Below are 19,270 nucleotides of genomic sequence, written 5' to 3'. Positions count from 1 at the left end.
ATATACCTTCCAGTTATAAAACCCGATTGATCCTTATGTATAATCTGCTGCAAAATCCCCATAAACCTATTAGCTAAAATTTTTGCAAAAATTTTATAATCCACATTTAAAAGAGATATAGGCCTATAATTTTTAGGCAATGTAAGATCTTGATTGTCTTTTGGAATCAGTGATATAAATGCATTACGCCAAGATGGAGGGATCTCTAACCCCTGTAATAAGTTATTAAACAATTCACACAACGGTTGAGTCATCTCTTCTACTAGAGTTTTATAATAAATAGATGTCAACCCATCCGTACCCGGCGCTTTGCCCAATTTCAATTGTTTAATAGCTGTAACAATTTCTTCCTTAGTAATTAAACCATTAATCTCTTTTTCCTGATCTTCTGTTAATTTAGGAAAATTAACTTTACCTAAATAATTGTTTATATCTGTAGTTTGAATATTAGTACTCTTGTATAATTTTTGGTAGTATTCTAAAAAAGATTTCTTAATCAATTCTTTCTGATAAACCAATTTACCATTATAATTTATTTTATCTATATTCCTCTGTTTCTGTTTCTTTCTTAACTGATAAGCCAACCATCTCCCTGGTTTATTAGCATTACAAAATGTATTTTGTTTCATAAATAGTAAATTGGTTGCAGCTTGATCAGCCATCAACATGTTAAATTGTGTTTTTAACAGTTTTATAGCTCCTTTCACCTTTTCATCTAAAGGATTTGAAATTAGGAGTTTCTCTTTTAATTTAATCTCCTCTTCTAAATCTTTACGTTTCTGAATCTGTTTCTGTCTATGCAAGTTATTCATTTTTATCAAAATACCACGCATAAAAGCTTTACTTGCATCCCACACCATTGACATTGATGTTCCCTTATTCATATTTAAAGCAAAATATTCCTTTAAACATTCCTTTAGTTTATGGACATTTTTTTCTTGTTTAAATAAATTCTCATTCACCCTCCAGGATCTCCTGTCTTCTTTCTCAGCAAACAGTTCCATCCAAACTGGACTATGATCAGACAATGTCCTAGGAAAAATTTTTACATTCTTCACCCTGTTGTATAAATCTGTTGTATTCAAAAAAAAATCAATTCTTGAAAAAGATTGGTGTCTATCTGAGAAGAAGGTAAAGTCCCTTTCTTCCTGGTTACGTTCACGCCAATAGTCTCTCAATTCCCAATCTTCTTTCATGTCAAAGAAGGCTTTAGGTAGCTTAGCCTGTTTAAAAAAAGTAGAAGAGCCTTTTTTATCCTTTTGTATATCTAAGACACCATTCCAGTCTCCCATTAAAATCACAGATCTATAGTCCAACAAGGTTATTTTCTGATGTAGCAACCTGTAGAATTGCTCCTGTTGCTGGTTTGGTGCATACAGCCCCACGATAAGAATTTTCTTGCCATATAAACCAAGTTCAAGCATAACATATCTTCCATGAGGATCTGATTCTAACAGGATAGCAGATAAATTCTTCTTAACATAGATTACCACACCCCCTTTTTTCCCAGGGGCGGGAGATACAAAATGAGATCCCAAACGAGGATTGTTTAAATATTTTTGGTCTTTAGATGTAATATGAGTTTCTTGCAAACAGATAATATCATTGTTGTGTTGCTTTAAATAATGGTAGATTTTTTTTCTCTTTTGAGGAATATTTAATCCATTAACATTCCAGGTCAGGAGCTTTGCCATCTCCCTTGGCCTTGAGCCTGGAGAAGATCCCCTCAAATTCTGCTACTGAAGAGTATGTTGCAGAGCTTTTGGGTCTTGCTCCTCCCACCGGCATTGAGACAATTTGCTGAGTAGATTCTTTAATTTCTTTTTCTTTTTTCTGTTGTTCTTTTTCTTTGCGTTTATGTGCTGCACGGGTCATTCTCTGTTCTTTAACCTCTGCTTGGGACATCCATACCACCTGTCCAGCAGTCATCACACCTGTACCTTCAGGTTTCTGTTCCATCTCTTTATCACTCAAGACTTTGTGCATCATGGGCAGAGGTGAGCCTGCACCCAGGACCGTTTTGTAAAAATCCTTAGCTTTAGCAACTGTATTAAGTCTGTAACGTGTCCCCGCATGGCTCAGGACAATACCCATCGGAATCTCCCATCTAAATGGCATCAGTCTTGCTTTAAGTTCATTTGCTAAAAAAGCAAAATCTTTTCTGCTTCTTAAAATTTTAGGTGGAATTTCCTTTAATATAATAATATCTTGGGCAGCAATCTGGAATCTTTTGTTATAGAAAATTTGCAAAATCTGGTTTCGCAAAGACTTCTTAGCAAAATATATCACCACATCTCTAGGCAGATTCTTCTGTTTTGCAATCCAAGAATTAACTCTATAAATTCTTTCCACTTCCCCACGTAACTCATCTTTATCTATGTTCAAAATAACAGCCAAGTCATTAATCACCATTTCCATCAAGTCTTGGGTTTTATCTTCTTTCAGGCCTCTTATTCTCAAAGCATATTCCATCTGTCTATACTGGAACATAAGAATATCATCTTGTGAAGCTTCCACTTTTTTCTCCATATCTTGGAATTTATAATCCAAAAGTTCTACTGTTTCTTCAATTTCCTCCACTCTAGAGTCCAGCTTCACGACCACTGAGGCCACTCCAGATAAAGCTAAAAGTATATCATCCCTCAAAATAGTATTATTCTGTTCTAAAAGTTCCTTCATCTCTTGCTTCATTTCTTCCTTACTTTCAGATTTATTCTGTTCCAACAATTGCTTCATTTCCTCCCTAAACTGTGACACAGCATTTACCATTATTTCTTTAATGTCTTGTGCTGATGTACCAGATGGGGGAGGTGAAGGTGGAGTAGTTTTAGGTTGCTGCACTGAGGGTATTATTTTAAGTTGTTGTTGCCCAGTAGAAGTAACAGGAGAAGAGATTACCTTAGGAGCTGTAGTGGCTGGTTGTCGTTTTGAAGCCATTTTAATTTATCTTCCTTTCTTCATAAAAATACCAGTAAAAAATAAAAAATCCAAAAGATTAAAAATAAAATAAAATAGAATAAAATAGAATCAATTTAGAAAACTCCCAGAAAATAAAAAAAAACTTAAAAAAAAGAAAACAGTATTAAGCAATAATTCAGCCAGTCCGTCTTTCAAAAGAAAAACTTTCAAAACGCCATTTTACTTTCACTCTCACTTTTCCGCCCGCGAGAAAAAAAAAAAGAAAGCTCAAAAAATAAAAAAAAATCAGCACATACTAAATAAACTAAGTAAACTAAAAAAAAAATAAAATAAAGCTAAACTATAAATAAAGTCCTTTAAACAGTTCTGTCCGGTTTAAAATTACTCACGGTTACTTTAAATACGGAGATGGTAGCGGCGTTTCGCTTTGTTTCCGAAGAAACAAAGACAGCTGAGAGGCGGAGAAGGCAATGAACTCCGAGGGAGCACTCTTTCTACCCCCCTAAAATAAAAATCCAGGGAAGGTTAAGAGGTTCTACCTCTATTCATGCGATCTCTACCCCTTCCCTTCGCCCGGGAAGAGGATTGCGAGCCGCGGGCCAGCTGATGAACGCTGTGCTCCGCGGATCTAACACCATCTCAGGAGGACGGCTACAAAGTAGCCGCCATCTCCACCGCCTTAACCACCGGAAGACGCCGGGTCGCCTTATACGCCAGAAAATACGGTACTTTCAAGCTGATTTCACACCTGGTTAAATTGACCAAATTAGTTGATCCAGTCAGCTGGTTGACACTAGGCAACCCTGTTCAGCATTAAACTTCTCTTACCATTTGACAATCTTGGAAGAGACGTGCTTTGCTTTCTTTTCAAATGGGGAGCTCTTGTTGTAGTTCCAGAAAACATTCTGATTGAGGAAATCACATGTTCCTTTGCTCTGCTGAACTAAATCAGTTGAAAACAGAAAATAAAAAGGACTGCAGGGTAATCCAGGGGAGCCAGAAATATGCCCAGATAGCTCCATGACTAAGTGCCTATTCATATCGTCCCTTTGCCTAGGGTTGAGATATATTTGTTTTTATCACATTTTATTTTAATGTGAATTTTAATGTGGTTTTATATTACTTGTTTTTATATTTGTTGCTATTTGATTGTCGTATACTGCCCAGAGCTGCATTTTGTGAGGTAGACAGCTATATAAATATGATTAATGAATAAATAACATGTTAGAAAACAATATAACAATAATGATACTTGTTCAAAAGATTTGGTGGGACACCAAGAGAAAAAAGGGAGTTTCCATCCCCATCCTTCCTGTATAGCTCTCTGCAGGCTCTGAAAAATAGGTTCATGCAGCTTTGGCCTTTATCCACCTAATCTCTAATTCTCCAAGAAGATATTATACTTGTTTAGTGATAATGTGAAGAGATTGTATATATGGATTCAACTCCTGTTCCTTTTCCTGCACGGATAGCTCATTTCTCCAGGAATTTGGCTATGAACTGGGTACTGGTAGTCTGTCTTTTTGCAACCATATCCCTTTAAAACAAAAAAAAAATCATAAAACACTTTGGACATGGCAATATTTAGGCATTCCCTAAAGAAATGAAAATGCAATAAAAAAAATAATGTCCTTTTTTTTCTCTTATTTTTTTTTAACCTGTCATCTTCTTATTTAAAGTTTTTCTACTTTCTTGCAGGCTGAATGACTGATTCTAGTGTAAATTCATTGTTTGTACGTGTGTATTACACAGAACAAACAAACATAAATTAATACCTAGTTTATTTCAGTAAGCAAAGCTGATTTTGCATGTCAAGTATGTCCTCTTTCTGTGCATGTGAGGCAGGCTATAATGAAACTTTAGCAATACTTGTATGTAGTACAGTTGCACGTAATATCAGAAAAGCACGATTTCTTAATTAATATTGCAATAATCCATGAGAGAGAATCAGGAAACATTAATCTCTTTCCCACTTGGCTTTGTTTGCCATGATGCTAGAATACAGTTAAATCTGATTGGCTGTGTTGTATTATAACTAGTTGTAAGTTGTGTTATGCCTAGTTGTAACCACAAGGGTTACAATAATATGTGGGTCAAGAAGCAACAGTGAGAACTGGACACGGAACCACTGATTGGTTCAAAATTGGGAAAGGAGTCCAGCAAGGCTGTATACTGTCACCCTGCCTATTTAACTTATATGCAGAACACATCATGAGAAAGGCAGGGCTAGATTAATCAAAAGTTGGAATTAAGATTGCCGGGAGAAATATCAACAACTTAAGATTTGCAGATGATACCACTCTAATGGCAGAAAGTGGAGAGGAACTAAAGAGCCTCTTGATGCGGGTGAAGAAGGAGAGTGCAAAAGTTGGCTTGAAACTCAACATTAAGAAAAACAAAATCATGGCATCTGGCCCTCTCAATTCCTGGCAAATAGATGGGGAAGAAATGGAGGTGGTGACAGATTTTATTTTCCTGGGCTCCAAGATCACCTTAGATGGGGACTGCAGCCAAGAAATTAAAAGACGCTTGCTCCTGGGGAGGAAAGCTATGGCAAATCTAGACAGCATACTAAAAAGCAGAGACATCACCCTGCTAACAAAAGTGTGTATAGTCAAGGACATGGTTTTCCCAGTTGCAATGTATGGCTGTGCAAGTTGGACCATAAGAAAGGCTGAGCGCGGAGCTTCCGGTACGAGGCGACGGCGATGGCGGCTACTTTGTAGCCGTCCAGCTGGGAAGGTGTCAGAACCGCGGAGCGCAGCGTGTATCAGCTGGCCCGCGGCTCCGAATTCCCTTCCCGGGCAAAGGGAAGGGACAGAGAACGCAGGAGTAGAGGTAGAACCCCTGTACTCCCTCTGGATTTTTTCCTAGAGGGGGTGAATGGAGTGTTCCCTCGGAGCTCCTGCTGATCTCCGCCTCCCAGCTGTTTTTGCTTCCTAGGAAGCAAAAGAAACCGCCGCTTCTATCTCCGTGCCTATAGCGTATTGGTGAGTAGTTTTTATAACGGACAGAGTGGTTTAAAGGATTTTTTTTTATATAGTTTAGGCTTTTAATTTCTTTTTATTTAGCTTTGATTATTTCTCCTTTGTTCTTTTTATTAGCTTGGACAAAGGAATTAAGATGGCACTTTGAAAGTGTCGGAGTTTTTTTTTCCTTGCCCTTTGTTTCTTTTTTTTTCTTTAAGGACTGGATTTTGCCTTTGCCTTTGGTATTGAATTCCCTTTCTTGATTTTTTTTTGGGGGGGGGGGTTTCTCTCTGGATTTCTAAGGATTATAGTGCTTTTGCTGTCTCTTTTAAAAGAAGAAAAAAACTTTTTTTCTCTCTCCCCCTCCTTTCTTTTTTCTTGGGGGAAAGGGAAGTGAGAACTGGGTTATTTAAAATGGCTTCAAAGAGACAGCCGCCTTCTACAACATCCAAGGTGGTTTCTTCTCCTATAACCTCTACTGCACAACCACAACAACAATCTAAACATGCACCACCGGCTCAGCCACCACCCTCCCCTCCTTTGCCAGGATTTTCAGCACAAGAGGCTAGAGGCATAATGGGAGATGCTGTAGCTCAAATGAGAGAGGAAATGAAGCAATTTGCTATACAGATTAAATCTGACATTAAATCTGACTTTAAAGAAGAGATAAGTGGGATAAAGGATCAAATGGAAGATAATAACAACATTTTGCGACAAGATATACTTGCAGCAGTCTCAGGCCTGGCTACGGTGGTGGTGAAGCTGGATGCAAGACTGGAGGAAGTCGAAGATAAAGTTGATTCTTTTGATGATAAAATCCAAGATGTGGAAAGGAAGGTGGAGACTTCACAAGAAGATATTTTGATGTTTCAGTACAGACAGATGGAGTATGCCTTGAGGATAGAGGCCTCAAGGAAGATATGAATCAAGATTTGATGGAGGTGGTCCTTACTGATTTAGCTGTGGTTCTGAATATGGATAAAGGAGAATTGCGCAGAGAAGTGGAAAAAATTTATAGACTTAACTCTTGGATTGCTAAGCAGAAGAATTTGCCTAGAGATGTGGTGATTTATTTTACAAAGAAGTCTCTGCGTAATGAGATTATACAAGCCTTTTATAATAAAAGATTCCAGATTGCTGCCCAAGATGTTATCATCTTAAAGGAAATCCCATCAAAAATTTTAAGAAGCAGGAAAGATTTTGCCTTCCTAGCTAATGAGCTTAAAGCTAGATTGATGCCATTTAGATGGGAAATCCCGATGGGTATTGTTTTGAGCCATGCGGGGACACGTTACAGATTGAATACGGTTGATAAAGCTAGAGAGTTTTATAATACGGTCCTGGGTGCAGGCTCAATTCTACCTGTTCAGAAATCTTTGAGTGGTAAAGAGGTGGACCAGCAATCTGAGGCATTAGGTTTGGTTTCTGCTGGGATGCTGCAAGCTGAATGGCAACGTCAAACAGAGGTTAAAGAGCAGAGAATGACTCGTGCAGCTTATATACGTAAAGAGAAGGAGCAACGTAAGAAAGAGGCTAAAGAAACTTCTTCTGAAACTACATCATCGCCGGTGGGAGGAGCAAGACCCAAGAGTTATGCAACACATGCAGCAATGGCAGATCTCGAAGATGTCTTCTCCAGGCTGCGGACCAAGAGGGATGGCAAAGTTTCTGACCTGGAATGTTAATGGATTGAATTCTCCTCAGAAAAGGAAAAAAATCTTTTACTATTTGAAGCAACACAATAATGATGTTATTTGCCTACAGGAAACTCATATTTTATTTAAGGATCAGAAATATTTAGTTAATGCTCGTTTGGGATCTCACTTTGTATCTTCTGCTCCTGGGAAAAAGGGGGGAGTTGTTATTTATGTTAAACAAAATCTACCAGCTTGTCTGGTGGAATCAGATCCCCAGGGAAGATATGTGATGATTGAACTTGGTTTATATGGTAAGAAAGTACTTATAGTGGGTCTCTATGCACCAAATCAGCAACAGGAACAATTTTATAAGTTGTTACATCAAAAAATAACATTGCTGGACTATAGATCTGTGGTATTAATGGGTGATTGGAATGGTGTCCTAGATATACAAAGGGATAAGAAAGGTTCTTCTCCTTTTTTTAAACAAGCAAAATTACCTAAAGCCTTTTTTGATATGAAGGAGGACTGGGAATTAAGGGACTATTGGCGGGAATGTAACCAAGAGGAGAGAGACTTCATTTTTTTTTCTGATAGACACCAATCCTTTTCAAGAATTGATTTTTTTTTATTACAACGGACTTGTACAATAGAGTAAAGAATGTAAAGATTTTTCCTAGATCGTTGACGGATCATAGTCCAGTTTGGTTGGAGTTGACTCAAGAAAAAGAGGAGAGAAGATCCTGGAGAGTGAATGAAAATTTGTTTAGACAAGAGAAGAATGTTCAAAAGTTAAAGAAGTGTTTAAAGGATTATTTTGTTTTGAATATGTATAAGGGGACTTCAATCTCAATGGTATGGGATGCAGGTAAAGCATTTATGCGTGGTGTTTTGATAAAAATGAATAATTGTTATAAGCGAAAGCAGACTCAGAAACGTAAAGAATTGGAAGATGAAATTAAATTAAAAGAAAAGTCCTTGATTTTAAATCCTTCTGATGAAAGTATTAAAGAATCTTTAAAGTTACTAAGGTTACAATTTAATATGTTGGTAGCAGATCAAGCTGCAACTAATTTGTTGTTTATGAAACAAAATACATTTTGTAATGCCAATAAGCCAGGGAGATGGTTGGCTTATCAATTAAGAAAGAAACAGAGACAGAGAATAATAGAGAAAATAAATTATAAGGGTAAATTAGTTTCTCAGAAGGATTGGATTAAGAAATCTTTTTTGGACTATTATCAAAAGTTATATAAATCTACTAATGTGCAAATTTTAGATATAAATAAATATCTAAGTGAGGTTAACTTCCCTAGATTGACAGAGGACCAGAAACATGAAATTAATGGGATAATTACTAAGGAGGAAATTGTGTCTGCAATTCAACAACTGAAATCAGGGAAAGCACCGGGTACGGATGGGTTAACAGCTGTTTATTATAAAGCTTTAATGGAGGAGATGATCCAACCATTAGGTGATCTTTTTAATGGTATTTTACAGGGTTCAGAGATCCCTCCTTCATGGCGTAGTGCCTTTATATCACTGATTCCAAAGGAGGATCAAGATCTTACTTTACCAAAGAATTACAGGCCCATATCTCTTTTAAATGTGGATTATAAGATATTTGTTAAAATTTTGGTAAACAGATTGATGAGGGTTGTGCCTTACCTTGTGCATAAAGATCAATCTGGGTTTATAACTGGAAGGTACATGAAAAATCATTAATGTATTAGAATATTTAGATAAGAACAACCAAGTCTCTGCAGGGCTGATATTTTTAGATGCCGAAAAAGCATTCGATCAATTGAATTGGCATTTTATGTTAAGAGTAATGGAAGAGATGAATTTTGGTGAAAAGATATTACAAGCTCTTACGGTAATTTATCAAAAACAAACGGCGCAACTTATTGTTAATGGAGGTTTGTCAGAGGTTTTTACAATAGAGAAAGGTACTAGGCAGGGATGTCCATTATCACCATTGTTGTTTGTTTTAACATTGGAAATATTGTTGATTAAAATTCGAGAGTCGCAGGAAATTAAAGGAATAGAAGTTAACAAAAAAGAATATAAGTTAAGAGCCTTTGCGGATGACTTGGTTGTTACTTTGTCGCAACCTGTTCATTCTGCAGTAAAGTTATTACAGTTGATTCATTATTATGGTTTGGTCTCGGGTTTCAAGATTAATGTTAATAAGACTAAAATTCTACCTAAAAATATGACTAGTCAGGAGAAGCAGACTTTGGCTAACTCGACGGGTTTTGAAATTGTTAATAAGGTAAAATATTTGGGGGTGATGTTATCTGTTTCTAATGCAAAACTATTTAAAAATAACTGTGAAAGGTTGTGGGCTAGGGTACAGAATGACTTGAAGAATTGGGAGAAGTTGCAATTATCCCTCATGGGAAGAATTGCAGTGATAAAAATGAATATTCTACCCAAGTTTCTCTTTTTGTTTCAAATGTTACCGATTTTGAAGAATGAGATTAATCTAAGTGAATGGCAGAAAGGCCTTAATAAATTTATTTGGGCAGGGAAAAAGCCAAGGGTTAAGTTTAAAATTATGCAAGACTTCCGCGAGAGGGGTGGGCTCAAGGTACCGAATTTGAAACTATATTATGATGCGGTGGTTTTAACACTAATTAGTGATTGGGTAAATTTGACAAATCCTGAGATACTTTATCTCGAGGGATGGGATTTACTTTTTGGGTGGCATGCCTATTTAATATTTAACAAAAAGATGGATTGGGTTTTTAAATCTCATATTTTAAGAATTTCTTTACTTAGGACTTGGAGAAAATATTATAAAAGTGATTTTAAAGTACCATTATGGGCTATACCTTGGCATGCGATAGAAGGAATAAAAAGAGGTGCTAAAATGGACATGGTGTCTTATAGACATTTACTTAGGTGGGATGGACAAAACTGGCAGTTAAAATCACGGGAAGAGTTAGCACAAGAAAATATTATTTACTCTTGGTTCCAATATAGGCAATTAGCAGATAGATGGAAGGTGGATTGCAAGGTGGGTCTTCTTAGAGAAGATGAAAATTTTATTAAGCAAGTGAAGGATCAAAGACAAGCCCACATTAAGAGAATTTATGGGGTTTTAGTTGAATTGGACTCAGAAACGGAACTAATTAAAGATTGTATGATTAGATGGGCGCAGAATTTTGGTGAGCCAGTTCCATTGGACACCTGGGAAACTATTTGGGTGAGAAATGTCAAATTTACACAAGCACAGAATTTAAGGGAGAATTTCTATAAAATGTTTTATAGATGGCACCTTGATCCACAAAAAATGTCTTTTATGTACCCTGACCTACAACCCAAATGTTGGAGATGTGGGTGTACGGATGCTACTTATTATCATATTTGGTGGTCGTGTAGAGAGATAAAAGCATTTTGGATTAAGATATGGTGGAATATCCAGAGAATTTTTAAAAGGAGGGTAAAATTTACTCCGCAATTATTTTTGTTGGGTATAGTTATTGATTGTGACACAAAGGAGGTTATATTGATGTTAAATTTGATTACAGCCGCGAGGCTGTTAGTTGGACAATATTGGAAGAAGGAATCTTTGCCTACACTGCAGGAATGGTTTCTTAAAGTGTCCTATTTGGCGGAAATGGCAAAGATTTCGGCTTTCTTAAAGCAACAAACGCAAGAGAAATTTCTTGCTGTTTGGGATAAATGGATAAAATTTATACAGTTTAAAATGGATATTAAAAAATATTATATAGCTTTTTCTTAATTTTTATTTTTATATATATACATATATATTTTAAAATATAATTTTTCGGATTGTTTTTTAATTAAGCCTATATTCTGCTCTGGGAAGCTCGGGGGGGGGGAGAAGGGGGGGTGTTTGGGGGAGGTTGGGGAAGGGAGGGTTTGTTGTGTAATGTTTAGTTTTTTCTTTGTATATGTTTTTTGTCTTTGTATTGTTTTGTTTCTTTTCTTTTTTTGTAAAACTTATAAAACTTTTAATAAAAAAAAAAAAAGAAAGGCTGAGCGCAAAAAAATTGAGGCCTTTGAACTATGGTGCTGGAGAAGACTCGTGCGAGTCCCTTGGACTGCAAGGCATTCAAACTGGTCAGTCCTAGAGGAGATCAACCCCGACTGCTCTTTAGAAGGCCAGATCCTGAACTTGAAACAAGTACTTTGGCCATCTAATGAGAAGGAAGGGCTCACTGGAGAAGGGCCTAATGCTGGGAAAGATTGAGGGTAATAGAAGAATGGGATGACAGAGAATGAGGTGGCTGGATGGAGTCACTGAAGCAGTAGGTGTGAACTTAAATGGACTCCAGAAGATGGTAGAGGACAGGAAGACTTGGAGGAATGTTGTCCATGGGGTCGCGATGGGTCGGACATGAGTTTTCAATTAACAACAACAACCACAAGGGGGAGAAACAGGCAGGACAACAGTCACAATCAAAGACTACAACACTCTGTACTCTGTTATGAGATTGACAGATGTACAAAAAGTGGTGGGCTTCTTTTCTGAAGTCACATCCACTTCTTCTGTCATGTTTTGCTATACTCATCCCAATGGTTGCTGCTGGTCATAACACTATTTCCTTTAGTCCTTAACATATTAATTCATTTAGTGACTGTTCAACATTACAACGGCATTGAAAAAAGTGATCATCTTTCACACGATGTTGCAGCATCCCCATAGTCGCATGATTAAAATGACCACTAAATTGTGGTCATAATTCAAGGACTACCTTTACTTATATTTGAGTCTATTGACACAATTGATGAAAAAGAAATGAATACAAAGACAGCCCTAGAGAGAAACCCTTGACAGTAAACCATACTTTAAAAAGGACAAATATGCTCAGCTATCCTATTTTTTAAGTAATGGGCAAATTTCTGACTTTTCAGATAAAACTGTTCCCACTGTATCAGTTTGACATTTGAAGATCATTGTATATGTCACTGTCATCACAAACAAATAGCTGACTTGGAAATATTCTGTTGACAAGAGTCAAAGACCCTCATGTTAATAAACACTCCAGATTTTCAGATATCATATAATGGAAGATGCTGAAATTATTAGACTTCATTGAAAACTTGAGAAGAAGCCTCAGTGAACTCAGCACAAGCAGCATAAAAGTTAGGGTGATATTGTCAATAGCTGCAACATGAAATGTTTGTTATCTCTGTCTCCAGTTTAGAGTTCTCAGCTGAAATTCAGAGCAATATGCTCTGAATTTGGATTGCAGCCAAAGTGTCCATAAAATTAAATGCTGAATTCTATTCAATTCTCAAACAACAAGTAGCATACCTGACTCCTTAATTACTCTCTGATTTACTAAAGTTCAATTTTATATACCCTGTTCTACTCATAAAAGTCTTTAAAAACACCTAAGAATGGAAAAGCTCACCTTAGCTTCCAAGATGCAGCTTGATGAATCTATTGACTTTCTAAATGAAACTGCCAGGCTATATAGAAATGTAATTTGCAGTTGTTTTGATTGATGGTACTTTGCATAACACAGTGCCTTATACATTTTTAATGAGATCAACTCAGTCATTACAGCAGCCAGTAAACGCAGGGTGAAAATGCAGGAGAATTATGTTTTGGTACTGGTTGTTCAACTTACACTAGCATCATAAGCACTTCCTAAGATGGAAACAGGATCTGTTGAATTGGAAGGATTTAACTGACTCCCATTATGCAGTAGACACCAGTTCTTCTATCACAGCCTTATCTACTTTATTCAGATTTCTTTGGAGAAATGATGAGATAAATCCATCCAGACCACTGTTGTTATTGATTATACAGAACTCAAGAGTATAAAGGAATGATAGCCTAAATAAATAATAGGAAGAACAGGACCTTATTAGGAATTTATTCAGTGCTGTAATCTCTTGCATCTGAACAATCTCCTTTGTTGGTAAAATGTCAACAAATATGTGTAGCCTTTTACATAGATAATACTAGCTATGTTATTATTATTATGGTTGGTTGCACAGTCAGCCAGATGTTTAAACTGGATTTGGCATTTTTATCCACCTGGGATAGGCAGATGTTGCTATTTCATGTTGTTAAAGTATTGTCGAATGATGAAAGCTGTTCCAAGTAAAGCTGGCTTTTGCAATTGACTGGTAGTGATTTTGTCAATGCCAATGGTATTCAAACTTGGGATTGTACTCAGGGTGCCTATTACTATTGGTACTATCTTTGCTTCTCTTTTTTTGCCACAGACCTTATATTTTTATTTGCAAGTTTTTGTATTTTGTGATTTTTCTCCAGTTCGTTCTCTTGCCTTCTGCTGTTTCCAGGTACCATAACATCCACTATCCAGACATTTTTCTTTCTTATCAACAATTGTTAAGTCTGGAGTGTTATTATTATTATGTTGGTCACACAGTTAGCCAGATGCTTAGACTGGCATTTTTATCCACAAATCAAATCTTTCCCAAAGACTCATTATTATTATTTTATTATATCCATAAAAAATGTGAAGCCATAGCTGCCATTTCTTTAGGGCCTAGGGATTGATCTTCCTCCACAACCAACACCAACTTGAAAAAGGAAGAGAACTACCATAAAATGGTGCCCCCTCCCAATCCTCACCATTCTGACTCAGCTCAGAAAGATATCATTGTTAATGTTACTGAAAGTTGCTGAGTAGCACAAGACTAGATGTACCACAGCCATCCCAGTTCCATCCCCATCATCGACAAGCATTGCTAAGGCTATTTTAGTATTAAATCCCAGCCTGACACCTGATTGACATGGGTTCAATTCTGTTTCCTCTAAGATTCTCATCAGCTGCAGACTGACCACCCTCGAAAACCTTCCCCATTTTCTCTATATGCTCATAAAGGAGGAATGGAAGAAAGCCTTTTAATATATTTTGGGGTTTTGGGGGGGGAATCAATAGAAAAGAGACTAATAAACTAAATAGGCTTAGAGATGAGAAAACAAATTAATTATGTTTCTCTGGCATGTGTTGCATGAAATATATGTAAATCAAACATGTAACTTCCTTTTCCTCATAGTTGGATGCATATTCTTCGATTTCATAAATTATTTTGCATATAATCAGGAAGTTAAGTGAGATTGTATATAGTCTTCTGAGAGAGAGAGAAGGAAGGAAGGAAGGAAGGAAGGAAGGAAGGAAGGAAGGAAGGAAGGAAGGAAGGAAGGAAGGAAGGAAGGAAGGAAGGAAGGAAGGCAGGCAGGCAGGCCTCCTGTTTGTTTCTCTAGTAACTCTCTCAGCTTTGCATAAATTAATAACAAACTGATGATTCTGCAATCAAGGCCCCACCCCCTTTTGCATTGTCACTCATTATAAAACTGGGATGGGTTTCCATTATGTGGTTGCATCTGCCACCTTGATTCCTTTGACTCTGGCAGAAAACCCTGAATCCCCACTTTGTTTAGCTAATATTGGCTGAACTTGGAAAAACAAAGAAAAGTATTATTTTCCAATAACAATTCTACAAAATAAATATATATTCAAATCAATGTGTTGAGAAGGAGGACTCCAATCCAAGCTAAAGGGAATTTGAGTTTCACATGAAGGTTTTGAAGCAAATAAATAATTTCTTTAACATTATTCTGTCCAGGAACATGGTCCTGACTTGTTCCTCAATGGTTGATAATTGCTGGAGCTTTCCAATGCTAGGGTCAAACAACTTTTGCAGAGTCAAATTCTAGAATGACAACCAACTTGTAACTTATTCATCTTTGGTACAATATGAGCAAGATTGAACCATAAAGATATTACAAACCTTACAAATTGGTCTAAATTCATAAAATGGTAATCCTCACTGGATTTAATAGGCTCTCATTCTGAATTGACTTGCATGGGATTATATTATTAAAGTTTTAGTTGATACAGTTCTTTATTGCATTTAAAACATATCTTCTGGACAAAGATATATATTGTTTTGTGAACATTTCAGTTGCAGTTGGAGATATGCATATCTCTCTTTGTACCAGATTATTTTAATTGTGTCACTGACAAAGGCTTTAACATGATTTGTCTTTTAGTAACTTGCTTGTATCCATGCAGTCAACACAATGCCAGATTGTAATGGAGCATAACATTGCAAAATTGTTCACTTTTCCTTGGGCTGCAGTATATACTGTTGAAAGAAAAATCAGGTCCATTTCCAGCCCGGGAATAAAATGGAGGCTAACTGCTTAGGAAAGAAGATTCTTGTTTATTGACAAGCAGAACCAGTAACACCATGCATTTCTGGGACAGCTGACAAAATGGAGTTAAAAGTGGGTGCGTTTTTATACTTTCTGATTGAGATGCTCCAGAGGGTTGTGCAAGGTAGTGAGCCTTGCGTCAATGGTGGTTGGTTAATCCTATTATGTCCTAAAGGTCATGTCCTGTCCTTAGAATTTGGGTGGCGGGGAATGTAAAATCTTAATCCCATCAGCTGTGGAGGCTGATGTCCTGAATATAGGTACATACTGTATGTATGTGAGTGCCTCCATGTTTATTCTGGGAACATAGTTGACCAGTGGAAACCATCAATCTAATCCAGATTTGGGATTTGACCCACCTTGACCCACTTTAGGACCCACGTTGACCATGTTGTCCTTCACAAGTAGACCCTGAAGGTTTTGGACAAGTTTTCAAGATTGCGCTAATATACCCCACAACATAAAGTAGCAATCCTGGAATGTTTGCAATGTCTGTTTCTTTACCCAAACTATTTTGAAGAACTAGCATTTTCCAGCTATTGCTTTTTTTGCAGCAGGTATGTGGTTCTTTCCCTTTCATCTTTCCAAAGGCAGGTAATCCTTTACCAACTGCCTTGTGTAATGAAAGTCCGAGTTTATAACGGTTGAAAAAAAACCTGACCGTCGCATTTATAAATCATTTGCAGCATCACAGAATCACACAATCACCATTTGCAAGCTCCGTCACTGGCTTCCAACAAGCAGAATCAATGAAGAATGCAGAAGTGAAATTGCAACTCGTGGTTGTATGATGTCTTGCTTAACTGCATGGGTGATTCACTTAGCAACGGACGCAGAAGTGACATCATAAGTCTGGCACAATCATGATTTTTTTTTTTACTGTTAACAACCATGGCACACAGCAACAGAGTTCCTGGTCCCAACTGCAATGACTATCTATATCTATATTTTTCAACCTGAATTCTTTTTTAAAAAAATATATTTTATTGGTTTTTTAATTTTAACAAAAAGTACTTAAGATACACCGTGGTGTTTGGGTAAACAAACATTCCAAGGTTAAAAAACATACAAAAACAGCTCAACTTAATACATTCACTATCATCTCTCTATTTCTCACAGATAACATAATAGATTTGATATATTCCATTTCTAACTTAAATTTCTATTACTACTCAACCTGTTTTAAAGCTTTATCAATTTAGAATTACCATATTGTTTTACATCAACAAATTATCACTTCAAATATCTCTACCAAATATATTAAAGTTCTTAATCTCAACCCTCTTTTTATCACCAATCTCATTCATTTCTTCTTCCAATGATAACTAACTTAATTAAAAAAAAACAATGTTAAACCTTAATTCCTTTCATTTCATCACACAAACTTCAAATTCCATCCAAGTAATTATCATACCTTATCAGATCATATTATTATAGACAAAAATCACCTAATCAATTTAAACACTTCAAAATTACATTCTCATGACTGAACATTTTTTTCAATTCCAAAACATATGTATATCTATATATATATATATGATTATATATTTTTTATCCTTAATACAATCCATAAAGCCAAGGTTCTTTTTTCCAAACAAAATTTCCATACAACAAAGGAAAAAAAAAACCATCTAACTAGTTTAAACACATATGTATATAATTATAACTAACTTAATTAAGAGAAAAAAAATAATGATGTTAAACTTTAATTCGTTTCAATTCATTACACAAACTTCAAATTCCATCCAATTAATTATCATACCTTATCAAATCATATTATTATACACAAAAATCACCTAATCAATTTAAGCACTTCAAAATTCCATTTCCATAACTGAACATTTTTTCAATTCCAAAATATATATATCTGTATATATATGATTATATATTTATTATCCTTAATACAATTTCATATTTCCGTACCAAGCAAATTTCCATAAAAAAAAAAAAGAAAAAAAGAATCATCTAATTTAAACATGCATGTATATAATTGCATTTTTCTTACTTCTAACTCTAGATCATTATCCTTAAAACAATCCATAAAATCAGCATTGCCTTTTACTCCATTAAACATTTTTAAATTTCTTTTTGAGTCTAATTCTGGGTTTCTTTCTATGCCACACAGGCTTCCATAAAAGCACTTCCCTTTCAACCAATAAGTCCATTCTTGTTGCTTGTAGTAATCTTTAAGAAAATGTAAGTCCCTTCCTCTGCAATAAATGTCTTTTTTCCCTTTCAACCAATAAAACCATTCTTGTTGCTTGTAGTAATCTTTGAGAAAATGTAAATCCCTTCCTTTGCAGTAAACATCTTTTTCTGTTCTTCTTGCAACGTAGTTGCTTTGTAGTTTGAGATCTTGATCTTTGCTTCTTCTGGTTATTTAAGTTGTTGAAGAAAGGGTTGTCAGATGAAATAAATTCTTCTTCTATCTCTGTAGATTCCTCTTCTGATACATTTAGATTTATGCCATAGTCAGTTGTAACCTGGATATCAGTTTGAACAAATGTAGTAGAGTCTCTGGATCTTAATTCTAAGGTAGAGTTTTTAATTATAGCACATATTTCTGCAGTGGCCTCATAAATCTTTTCCAATATAAGTGCACAGTTCAATTGTAGCTGAGGTTTCTCCATTTTAATACTAATGCTTAAAAGAAGATCTCTTTTCCTTTTTTTGTAAAGGCTATATTTAATGCAAAAAATATCCACCCCCCACAGCTTCACAGGTGCACAGCTTATCTTTAGTGTTTTGAAATTCAATAGAACAATAAGCAAAAATTGCAATATTAAGCTTCCGCCACTAGATGCCCTCAGTGAGCTAAAAAGTCTTTTCCAAAAATCAATTCCTTTTTACTGTCTTTTAGAGTGTAATATATATATGTATAAAAGAAAAGTACAGTTCTTAAAAAGAGAGGAGAGAGAAAACCTTTTCCATCTTTTTTCCTTTTTATCCAAATAAAAGTGAATAGTCTTTCAGTGTTTATAAAATGCCTTTCTTCCCCCCCAAAAAAAGCAGAAGCCGCCTTTCCAAGCCAGGGAAATAATTCCAAAAGCTCTTACAGTACACAAACAAAAAAAGCAGAAAAGAGAGAAAAACAAAAAAAGAATCTCACCCGGATTCACCACTGGGGCACTTCAAAGCTTAGATGTTCTCTGACTTACGGTCTGAAGCGGCAGGGCAATCGGCCATTTTACTGGCCGATCTTCTTCTCTGTCAGTCCTCGGAGTTTCGTCCGGACAGCTGGAGGAGCCACCGCTCCTCCTTAGCCGGACCGCAGCCTCCTCGATGGAAGTCGCACCCTCCAGGGCAACTTTGGACCACTATAAGGGTCCACCGACGGAGGGAAACCTAGCCGACGAGGAGAGAAGTCTCCTCGTACGACTAGTGACACCACGAACCGGAACCGGAATTCTTAATGGTTAGGTTGACCATAATTATAGATGGCATTGATCTGGTGTATCCTGCTGATTGCCCGAATATATCACTGGCAATGGTTTAGATTGGAATTTACCACTCCCTTCTCCTCCCTGACAGTGACTCCTGATCTTTGTTTGTCTGAAGGGTACAGATAA

This window comes from Crotalus tigris, unplaced genomic scaffold (assembly GCF_016545835.1).
Source record: "Crotalus tigris isolate CLP2741 ecotype Arizona unplaced genomic scaffold, ASM1654583v1 scf7180000023608.1681014, whole genome shotgun sequence".
NCBI lineage: Eukaryota > Metazoa > Chordata > Lepidosauria > Squamata > Viperidae > Crotalus > Crotalus tigris.
The sequence above is the reverse complement of the archived record's forward strand: the minus strand, read 5'-3'. Positions refer to the sequence as shown.